Source organism: Aquarana catesbeiana, linkage group LG04, assembly GCF_042186555.1.
Source record: "Aquarana catesbeiana isolate 2022-GZ linkage group LG04, ASM4218655v1, whole genome shotgun sequence".
NCBI classification, from domain to species: domain Eukaryota; kingdom Metazoa; phylum Chordata; class Amphibia; order Anura; family Ranidae; genus Aquarana; species Aquarana catesbeiana.
The window spans coordinates 481,772,698-481,784,987 of NC_133327.1; the positions used below are offsets into that span (position 1 = coordinate 481,772,698).

General features: G+C 46.4%; 1 protein-coding gene across 1 annotated transcript in view; it reads right to left on the reverse strand.

The window, feature by feature from the left end:
- The window catches only part of RMDN2 (regulator of microtubule dynamics 2), a 1,282,724-nt gene that overhangs the window by 365,679 nt on the left and 904,755 nt on the right, over positions 1–12,290 (reverse strand). The gene's annotated exons all lie outside the window — the stretch shown is intronic.

Here is a 12,290-nt window from a genome sequence, read left to right on the forward strand (position 1 = left end):
CTTTACAGAGATCGGGGTCATGCCGTGTCCTAGGAACACAGAGTGGCCATGATCACCATCATATGACGTCCTCCCAGAACGAAAGTGCACCGCTCCTCTGTCATTTGACGGTGGGCGGGCGACAAGTGGTTAAATGAGATGTAATGTTGAGTGGTTGGCTGCTGCAGACACCTGTTAGCTTATCCGGGGCTAATGTGATTATAGTGAATATGGAATAGTGGTGCTGCGCTGCTATGATAGTTATAACATACTTCAATGATGTTAACATATATGTGATGTGCAAATAATGTAAGCAACGATGATACAAATACTGTGCAAACAACGTATATACTGTAAATATGCAAGAAAATCAATCCGTGCTACCCAGTAAATAATAAATGAGTCGCTAACAAAAACATAAACTAACAAAATATACTTAGTGTAAATACCAATGTGATAAGTGAACATCACAGTGTTCCTATACTTTTACTCCATTATTATGATTGCTGCTGCTTGAAGCACTTAACAGGTCATTTTACAACCCCTCTGATGAAAAATATCTATGAAAAATAATAAGTGCAGTGTAATCTAAAAAATACAATATATATTAAGAATTATTGCAATAATCACTCTGGTGGGGGCGTGCCCAGGATGGGAAGCCGAGAAGACGTGTTTTACAGAGGATCCTGATATCATGGGCTCTTATCCTTTTCATAGGGAGCTGTTTGCCATCACCCTGCTCAGCAAACCACTCATTCTGCCTGGGGATCTCTCCCTGCATTGCCCAAGGGAGGGAGGAAGTCCTCCGGGAAAAAGCAAGCTGCTGGTGGGCATCGGAGTTCCAGGCCTGTCACATGGGCTGTGGCCATCTTGCCTACACGTGTTCAGAGCAGATCAACTGTGGCTGTGCAGACTGAGGAGCGGTGCGGGTGGATCATGGCGACTGAGCCTGGAGACAACCCGAGGACATCTCCTCCTGCAGCCATGTCGGAAGATCCTGCGACAGCAGCCATCCTTATGGCCATAGAGGCAAGTAGGACTTCCCTCATGACCAGAATTGACACCTTGGCCCTGCAGTGTGGTCTCATGAGGCAGGACCTCAATAAAATCTGTGGTCACCTGTGCAGTGCGGAGACCCGTATATCAGATGTGGAGGACACCACCTCAATGCACAATAGAACCCTTACAGACCTGTTGCGTCAAGTGAACCTCCTGATGGCATGGTCTGATGATGCGGAAAATAGACTACTCCGCAATAATGTGTGGTAAGTGGGGCTGCCGGAAGGAGCGGAGAGGGATGATCCTGCCACATTTGCAGAATCCTTCTTCAAGCAAGTGTTGAGCCTGCAGAGGGTCTTACCTGCCTACCAAGTGGAAAGGGCGCATAGGGTCTCTACTGGTGCTAGAATCCCTGGCACACCTCCCCGCTCTTTCCTTGTTCAATTAACCAACTTTTGAGACAGAGATCTCATCTTGATCATCTTGATCTCATCTTATGACAACTCAGTTCTGCACTTCTTCCCAGATTTCTCACCGGAGCTACAGAAACGCTGGAGATCTTTTGTGGAGGTGCAAAAGAAGCTTCGGGAAAAGGGGCTCCAATACACATATTATATCTCAGCAAGATGAGAGTCCAGCATAATGGGTCCACTCAGTATTTTGAAACACCTGCTGCAGCTATAGATTGGCTGGATTCCCTTCCTTGCTTCCGGGCATGCTGGGCTCCTAAGGAATTGAAAGTGCAGACTCCTTTAAATTGGCCTTAATTAATGTGTATGTACCACCAACATTTCAGGCTTTGGTGCTCTACTCCATAGTTGATAAACTTGCTCCCCTTATGCCTCTGAAAATTCTTATTATTGGGGATTTTAACAATATATTGGATTATTTGCTGGATACGTCCAACCCTTCCAGGGCACATAATCCTGATCTTGCAGTTTGGGCAGAATTTGCTGGGCTCAGTGAATTGTAGAGGTGGAAACATCCAGATGTCCGGCAATATTCTTATTTGTCTCATGTATTTCATTCCACCTCTAGACTGAATATGGCATTTGCTAGCTCAGACCTTCCGTCCTGGCTATCTGAAGCCACATATCTAGCAGGGGGTATCTCAGACCATACTCCACTGCAGATTATCTTGAACTTACCTTCCATTGGGGGTGCACATACTTGGTGCCTGCATCCTGGCTGGGTGGCGGAGCCCACAGTGGAATCAATAGTAATGGCACAATTGGGGGCGGACTGCCGATTCAGGCTGTCGGGCACTGTCTGAGACAGCAGCCCCCAGAGCTGGCAGACATTTCCCAAACTGGCATATAGTCCTATCTAAATAAACAATCACGCTGTCCACACAATGTGAACTTAATTTATGACCATCCTATTTAACCCTGTGTTAACCAAACTCTGTAGAATGAAAAACTCACCACCTAACTAAACACTCAGTATTTAAAATAACAGTTCTTAACCACTTCCTGCTGGCCGTACACATATATGTGCCCTCTTGGCGGGTGGGCTTTAAAACCGAGAGGCCGCATATATGTGTCCTAAATGTAAATATTCTTTGCTGAGAGTGTGCACCCTTCACACTTCCAGCACGATTACAAGCGAGAGCCAGAACACTCTCAATGCTTTTTCTACCTAGCCAACATCCCCCCCTGGTTACCCCTGACACTGCCACTAAAATAAATCCCTCCCCAACTAAAAGACCCCCCCACAACTGCCTTCATACCAATACTCCACACTCCTCTCCTGCACAGCCTGCTGTCATTCCCTCCTCTCCTGCACACAATACCCACCGTTATACCCTCAACACTCCTCTCCTGTACATACTGCCCACTGTCATACCCTCCACACTCCTCTCCTGTACATACTGCCCACTGTCATACCCTCCACACGCCTCTCCTTTACATACTACCCACTGTCATACCCTCCACCACACTCCTTTCCTGTACATACTGCCCACTGTCATGCCCTTCACACTCCCCTCCTGTACATACTGCCCTCTGTCATACCTTTCACTCCTGTACATACTGCTCACTGTCATACCCTCCACACTCTCCTGTACATACTGTCCACTGTCATACCCTCTACTGTACATACTGCCCATTGTCATACCCTCCACACTCCTCTTCTGTACATACTACCCACTGTCATACCCACTACACTCCTCTCATGTACATACTATCCACTGTCATACCATCCACACTCCTCTCCTGTACTCACTGCCCATTGTCATACCCTCCACACTCCTCTCCTGTACATACTACCCACTGTCATACCCACTACACTCCTCTCATGTACATACTATCCACTGTCATACCATCCACACTCCTCTCCTGTACACACTGCCCATTGTCATACCCTCCACACTCCTCTCCTGTACATACCACCCTCTGTCATACTCTTCACTTTACTCTGCTGTACCTACTGTCCACCGTCATACCCTCCACACTTCTCTCCTGTACATACTGTTCACTGTCATAACCTCCACACTCCTCTTCTGTACATACTGCCCACTGTCATACCCCCCACACTCCTCTCCTGTACATACTGTCCACTGTCATACCATCCACACTCCTCTCCTGTATATACTGTCCACTGTCATACCCTCCACACTCCTTTCCTGTACATACTGTCCACTGTCATACCCTATACACTCCTCTCCTGTACATATTGCCCATTGTCATATCCTCCACACTCCTCTCCTATACATACTGTCCACTGTCATACCCCCCCAAACTCCTCTCCTGTACATACTGCCCTCTGTCATACCCTCCATACTCCTCTCCTGTACATACTACCCACTGTCATACCCTCCACACTCCTCTTCTGTACATACTGCCCACTGTCATACCCCCCACACTCCTCTCCTGTACATACTGTCCACTGTCATACCATCCACACTCCTCTCCTGTATATACTGTCCACTGTCATACCCTCCACACTCCTTTCCTGTACATACTGTCCACTGTCATACCCTATACACTCCTCTCCTGTACATATTGCCCATTGTCATATCCTCCACACTCCTCTCCTATACATACTGTCCACTGTCATACCCCCCCAAACTCCTCTCCTGTACATACTGCCCTCTGTCATACCCTCCATACTCCTCTCCTGTACATACTACCCACTGTCATACCCTCCACACTCCTCTTCTGTACATACCACCCTCTGTCATACCCTCCACTTTCTGTACCTACTGTTCACCGTCATACCCTCCACACTCTTCTCCTGTACATACTGTTCACTGTCATACCCTCCACACTTCTCTCGTGTACATACCGCCCACTGTCATACCCTCGACACTCCTCTCCTGTACATACTGTCCACTGTCATACCATCCACACTTCTCTCCTGTGCATACTGCCCAATATCATACCTCCACACTCTTCTCCTGTACATACTGCCTACTGTCATACCCTCCACACTCCTCTCCTGTACATACTACCCACTGTCATACCCACTACACTCCTCTCATGTACATACTATCCACTGTCATACCATCCACACTCCTCTCCTGTACACACTGCCCATTGTCATACCCTCCACACTCCTCTCCTGTACATACCACCCACTGTCATACCATCCACTTTCCTCTGCTGTACCTACTGTCCACCGTCATACCCTCAACACTTCTCTCCTGTACATACTGCTCACTGTCATACCCTCCACACTCCTCTCCTGTACATACTGTTCACTGTCATAACCTCCACACTCCTCTTCTGTACATACTGCCCACTGTCATACCCCCCACACTCCTCTCCTGTACATACCACCCTCTGTCATACCCTCCACTTTCCTCTGCTGTACCTACTGTCCACCGTCATACCCTCCACACTCCTCTCCTGTACATATTGCCCATTGTCATATCCTCCACACTCCTCTCCTATACATACTGTCCACTGTCATACCCCCCCAAACTCCTCTCCTGTACATACTGCCCTCTGTCATACCCTCCACACTCCTCTCCTGTACATACTACCCACTGTCGTACCATCCACACTCCTCTCCTGTACACACTGCCCACTGTCATACCCTCCACACTCCTCTTCTGTACATACCACCCTCTGTCATACCCTCCACTTTCTGTACCTACTGTCCACCGTCATACCCTCCACACTCTTCTCCTGTACATACTGTTCACTGTCATACCCTCCACACTTCTCTCGTGTACATACCGCCCACTGTCATACCCTCGACACTCCTCTCCTGTACATACTGTCCACTGTCATACCATCCACACTTCTCTCCTGTGCATACTGCCCAATATCATACCTTCACACTCTTCTCCTGTACATACTGCCTACTGTCATACCCTCCACACTCCTCTCCTGTACATACTACCCACTGTCATACCCACTACACTCCTCTCATGTACATACTATCCACTGTCATACCATCCACACTCCTCTCCTGTACACACTGCCCATTGTCATACCCTCCACACTCCTCTCCTGTACATACCACCCACTGTCATACCATCCACTTTCCTCTGCTGTACCTACTGTCCACCGTCATACCCTCAACACTTCTCTCCTGTACATACTGCTCACTGTCATACCCTCCACACTCCTCTCCTGTACATACTGTCCACTGTCATACCATCCACACTCCTCTCCTGTACATATTGTCCACTGTCATACCCTCCACACTTCTCTCGTGTACATACTGTCGACTGTCATACCATCCACACTCCTCTCCTGTACATACTTCTCTCTGTCATACCCTCCATACTCCTCTACTGTACATACTACCCACTGTCGTACCATCCACACTCCTCTCCTGTACACACTGCCCACTGTCATACCCTCCACACTCCTCTTCTGTACATAGCACCCTCTGTCATACCCTCCACTTTCTGTACCTACTGTCCACCGTCATACCCTCCACACTCTTCTCCTGTACATACTGTTCACTGTCATACCCTCCACACTTCTCTTGTGTACATACCGCCCACTGTCATACCCTCCACACTCCTCTCCTGTACATACTGTCCACTGTCATACCATCCACACTTCTCTCCTGTACATACTGCCCAATATCATACCTCCACACTCTTCTCCTGTACATACTGCCTACTGTCATACCCTCCACATTCCTCTCCTGTACATACTACCCACTGTCATACCCACTACACTCCTCTCCTGTACATACTATCCACTGTCATACCATCCACACTCCTCTCCTGTACATACTGCCCATTGTCATACCCTCCACACCCCTCTTCGGGACACACTGCCCATTGTCATACCCTCCACACTCCTCTCCTGTACATACCACCCACTGTCATACCATCCACTTTCCTCTGCTGTACCTACTGTCCACCGTCATACCCTCAACACTTCTCTCCTGTACATACTGCTCACTGTCATACCCTCCACACTCCTCTCCTGTACATACTGTCCACTGTCATACCATCCACACTCCTCTCCTGTACATATTGTCCACTGTCATACCCTCCACACTTCTCTCGTGTACATACTGTCGACTGTCATACCATCCACACTCCTCTCCTGTACATACTTCTCTCTGTCATACCCTCCATACTCCTCTACTGTACATACTACCCACTGTCGTACCATCCACACTCCTCTCCTGTACACACTGCCCACTGTCATACCCTCCACACTCCTCTTCTGTACATAGCACCCTCTGTCATACCCTCCACTTTCTGTACCTACTGTCCACCGTCATACCCTCCACACTCTTCTCCTGTACATACTGTTCACTGTCATACCCTCCACACTTCTCTTGTGTACATACCGCCCACTGTCATACCCTCCACACTCCTCTCCTGTACATACTGTCCACTGTCATACCATCCACACTTCTCTCCTGTACATACTGCCCAATATCATACCTCCACACTCTTCTCCTGTACATACTGCCTACTGTCATACCCTCCACATTCCTCTCCTGTACATACTACCCACTGTCATACCCACTACACTCCTCTCCTGTACATACTATCCACTGTCATACCATCCACACTCCTCTCCTGTACATACTGCCCATTGTCATACCCTCCACACCCCTCTTCGGGACATATTGTCCACTGTCATACCCTCTACACTCCTCTCCTGTACATATTGCCTATTGTCATACTCTCCACACCTCTCTCCTGTACATACTGTCCACTGTCATACTTCCACATTCTTCTCCTGTACATACTGCCCACTGTCATACCCTCCACACTCCTGTCCTATACATACTTCCTACTGTCATACCCTCCAAACTCCTCTCCCGTACATACTGCCTACTGTCATACCCACTACACTCCTCTCCTGTACATACTACCCACTCTCATACCATCCACACTCCTCTCCTGTACACACTGCCCATTGTCATACCCTCCACACACTATTCTCCTGTACATAGTGCCTACCGTCATACCCTCCACACTCCTCTCCTGTGCATACTGCATGGGACAGCTTCCTTACTTCATTTTTATGCATGTAATAGTTTCCCCATTGTTTTCCCCATTGTTTCTACCAGTGTTTTATTTGTTTTTGTTTGCTTTTGTTTTCCTTTGACCATAACAACTACAGCTCTCTATTATATGGTTCATTAAAGTATGCCATTAGGTTAACCCTATGCTTTTTGTAGAACCATGACCATATTAAATGAATGCCCTGCTCCTAATTAAAGCACATTCCCTGGCTAGTATGGCTTGCTGAATGCACAGCAGAAAAAAGGTGTCCCTAATATTATTTTTTTTTTTAATTTTGGCTACTATGCATGAGCAGGGCTGTCTTTTTGCACTGGCACCCCTGGGTACAGCCCAGGGGCTCAAGGTGCATGGGGGGTCCCTGCAGTTCCCCCCACCCCCAACAGGGGAGATTTTGTGTGCTGATAGAGCCGGTGATCAGTGCAGTGGGTGGGGGAAATATTTGAAACCGATCAAACCGGTAAATAAATAGAACCAATCTTTTTTGGTTCTCACTGCAGCAGCTGAAAGCCAACATCTCCTTCTCCAGCTGCTGCAGTGAGAACCAAAAAAGATTGGTTCTATTTATTTACCCCACCCGCTGCACTAATCCGGATTTATCTTGCTGCCTGGACCATAGGCTGAAAAGAAAGGGACTAGGAAATGTGTCCTTAGTCCCTTTCTCTGTCTCAAATGTGAGACTTCAGCGGTCTGCTCAGTCCCCTGATATCTCACCAAAGCTCCCTCCCCCCACTAGCGTTGTGAAAAGTTGAAGAAAAAAATCATTAAATTAACATTAAAAATCCCCAAAAAATAAAAATTGTAAAACAAAACAAAAAAAAAAAAAATCACACTAAAATGCCACGCCCAATATTTGGCATAATTTATCCACACCCACTGTGTGCTGCGATGAGCTATGCGCACTGCAGTTCACCATCTTCCTGGTAACGGTCTCAGTGCAATTCTTTGCCCAGGGGCCCATGATGCTGTTAAGGTGGCACTGCCCATGAGAGGCTCCTAATTTTTCTTTATTGGGTCACCAGCTTTAAGTCTTCTGTCTGTCTGCATGATGATGAGCTTGGTGCCCCTCTGCGCAGGCCTAATGCATTAATGTTGCATCATAAAGTGTGGCAGCCATCTTTAAACCTGGGGGCCCTATGATCTCCTATTGCCACCTTCTGCCTGGTTAATGTGGACTCTTCCTCCCCCCAAACAGTGTGGGACTCATTTAAGGCAGTTATCAGGGGAGAACATATTTTGGCCGTAAAGGCTGCCAGAATGTCTCAAAACAGTTACACTCAGAGGTTACAGGAGATAGCATGCGTCACTGAACATGCGTCTGCTCCTACTCCTAAAACTTTGCAGGCTCTTAAAGGGGTTGTAAACCCTCATGGTTTTTCACCTTAATGCATTCTATGCATTAAGGTGAAAAACCTCCTGTGGTGCTGCAGCCCCCCCCTAGCCCCCATTTTACTTACCTGACCTCAATCCTTCGCCGGCCAGGAACAAGCAGACCAGCTCTAGATGGTGTCCTGATTGGATAGATTGATAGCAGCGCAGCCATTGGCTCCCACTGCTGTCAATCAAATCCAATGATGCGGCGCCAGGGGGCGGGGCCGAGTCCTGCATTCTATGAATGGACACAGATGCAGATCTCGGGAGCATGCCTGCATGGGTGTCCACCGTAGGAGAGAACTTCTCCAACGTGGACACTCGATGCGTGGAGGAGCCAGGAGCACCGCTGAGGGACCCCAGAAGAGGATGTTCGGGGCCACTCTGTGCAAAACAAACTGCACAGTGGAGGTAAGCATGACATGTTTGTAACTGCATATCTATCTATCTATCTATCTATTTGCATATCTATCTATCTATCTATCTATCTATCTATCTATCTATCTATCTATCTATCTATCTATCTATCTATCTATCTATCTATCTATCTATCTTATCCAATCTATTCCTCTGTCTGTCTATAGGCCCCATCACGGGCGAGTGACGTGGGGGGGGGGTTGGTTGGGATTTTGTTTGCGCCCCCCTAAAAAAATGGAGCACAGGCCACCATTGTTTAATAGGTGGCTCACTGGTCTATATGATGATGCTGCAGTTGCCCTTGAGGCGGCATTAGTAGGTTCATATGAAGCGTTGGCCCATTTGGTATTTAGAGGATCCAAGTTGGCCTATGTCTTAACCACATATATGAGGTCAGTTCTACGTTTTTGGGTAATTGCTCATGGAGAGGAATTTGGGGGTCCTTTTCGCCTCATGCTCCTCTGTGGAGAAACCCTAATCTGCCCCATTTTTTTGCTTTTGAGGATCCAGTTGTCTGGACAAAATTTGGGATTAGAAAGATTACCACAAATGGGCAGTTGAAATCTTTTGATGAACTGAAGTCTCTATATCAGCTACCCAATAAAAATATTTTTCGTTATATACAATTAGCCTCGGTTCACACCAGAGGCGGCACGACTTGCAGGTCGCCTCACCGAGGCGACCTGCACACGACTGCCCGGGCGACTTGCAAAACGACTTCTGTATAGAAGTCTATGCAAGTCGCCCCAAATCGCCTGCAAAGTCGTACAGGAACCTTTTTCTAAGTCGGAGCGACTTGCGTCGCTCCGATTAGAACGGTTCCATTGTACTGAATGGGACGCTACTTGTCAGGCGACCAAGGTCGCCTGACAAGTCGTCCTAGTGTGAACCGAGTCTTACAGTTTTTCTCCATTGTTTTGGCTCATTTCTTGAAACAGAAATGACATTCTCAAAACAACATGGACAAATCTCCAAACCACTTGGCAATTGTTCACAACTGAATAGAATTTCTCTTTCATTTCATCAAATTGCAAATGTCTCAGTACATGTCTCAAAATGATTACAGCAATTGACAGTCAGGTGCAACTTGAACTTGACTAACGAAGGAGGAGTTGGAGTTGGTCTCAGATGACCAATCAAACAGTATGTTTAGTTACCTGACAGGTGCTGTCCATGATTGTGAATGCTGCCAAACATGTATATATAGAGCTTGACCATGCAGGACCAGTACAGTTTCTGAACATGGAGGCACCTGGCCAAGTAAATGAACAAGGGCAACTACCTGCTCGAGGAAGAGGAAGAAGAAGAGGAGGAGGAGTAAGGGTGTGTGGTGGTGGAATAGGAGGAAGAGGCAGAGGAGCACAAAGACACCATGCTGTCCCTGATGAAATTCGGGCCACAATTATAGACCATGTCATCAACCATGACCTCACAATGGCGGAGGCAGGTCACAGAGTGCAGCCTAATGTGCCTCGCTCTACAGTCTCCTCTATTATCCAAACCTTTCGCAGGGAAAACAGGTATGTAGTCAGTCAATGGTGGAATTATATAATGTATAGGACAGGACACTGTGCATAGAGCAACAAATATGTTTATTTACTCATTTACGTATTCATTTAGTGTGTGTGTGTGTGTGTGTGTGTGTGTGTGTGTGTGTATGTGGATGATAGGCCTACAGTATTACAGTATCTTACCGCAGTGGGATGTTACATATGATACTAACAATGACAGGAAAAATATTGTAGAAAATAAACTATGGAATAGTATGGAATAGTTTATTTTCTACAATATTGATGATACAGTTTACAGTAGTATTCCGGTCACTGTGCAGTGATGCATTAGAATTGTGGTGAAGTTACTGTAAGTAAAACAACAATACCATTACATTGGCAACGCATTCTGTACGGAATACATAAGGTATAAATTACGAATGGAGTGCTGTCCTTTGAATTCTATGTCTAGGATTGGACGACAACCTGGCATGGGTGGCCGAGGAAAACTTCTCAATGAACAACAAGAAAAAGAGATCTGTAACATGGTGTTTGCAAATAATGCCATCACATGGAGACAGATCCGCACTGCAATCCTACAAGACAATGCCATATTCCAAAATGTCAACTCTATAAGCATCTCCACAATAGCCCGCATATTGGAGAAGCATCAGATGACAATGAAGCAAATTTACAGGGTACCATTTGAGAGGAACTCTGACAGAGTGAAAGAGCTGCGGTACCAGTATGTACATGTAAGTCAGTCACTGGTTGTCCATCAAGATATCCTTTTTACAATTACCATAAGCAGTGGTTCCCAAAATGTATTGGTTTCAGTACCCACTTTACCTCATTTCTGAATCCAGGTATGAAAGTATTTGATTTACGTATCTGATTTATAAACATTTTGCCTAAAAACTGCAGCTTACCGTATGATGCAATTATCATTATAATCCTTATTTTGAAGAATATAACATACAATACAGTAAGAAAAAGGGTCAAAAAGCTGCAATTACAGTAGTGCCTCCCATGTAAATCTAATACTGTGGGTTTTACTGTAACATTTCAGTAAGTCTACTCGTTGATAATTTTTCCCCTCCCCTTTCTGTTAAATACCCCCTGTAGTACCTCTGCATAGGGTACATGTACCCCAGGTTTGGAACCACTGGAATACTGGCCAGTAGTATATTGAACTTGTGTAGAACATAGAACATTCCTATGTAACTGTCTGTAACTGTATTGTATGACTCTTCTGTATGACTGATTTGATGTTTTCTTTTTTTACTCTATTGTAGAGAATAATGGCATTGGAAGGAAACGAGACCTCTCACATACTCGTGTATGTGGATGAGGCTGGCTTCAACCTGGCCAAGGGCCGAAGACGTGGCCGTAATTTTATTGGCCACTGGGCTGTGTGCTGCCATTTCTGAGAATGGTGTGGCCACTCACATCCCCAGTCTTGGCCCAATACACAGTACAATACACAGAAGCTCCTCATCTTCTTGGACCGCCTTCATTTGGATTTGATCCCTGAAAATGAGAGAGGTCTCATAGGGCCTCACCTACCACAATATATAATTGTA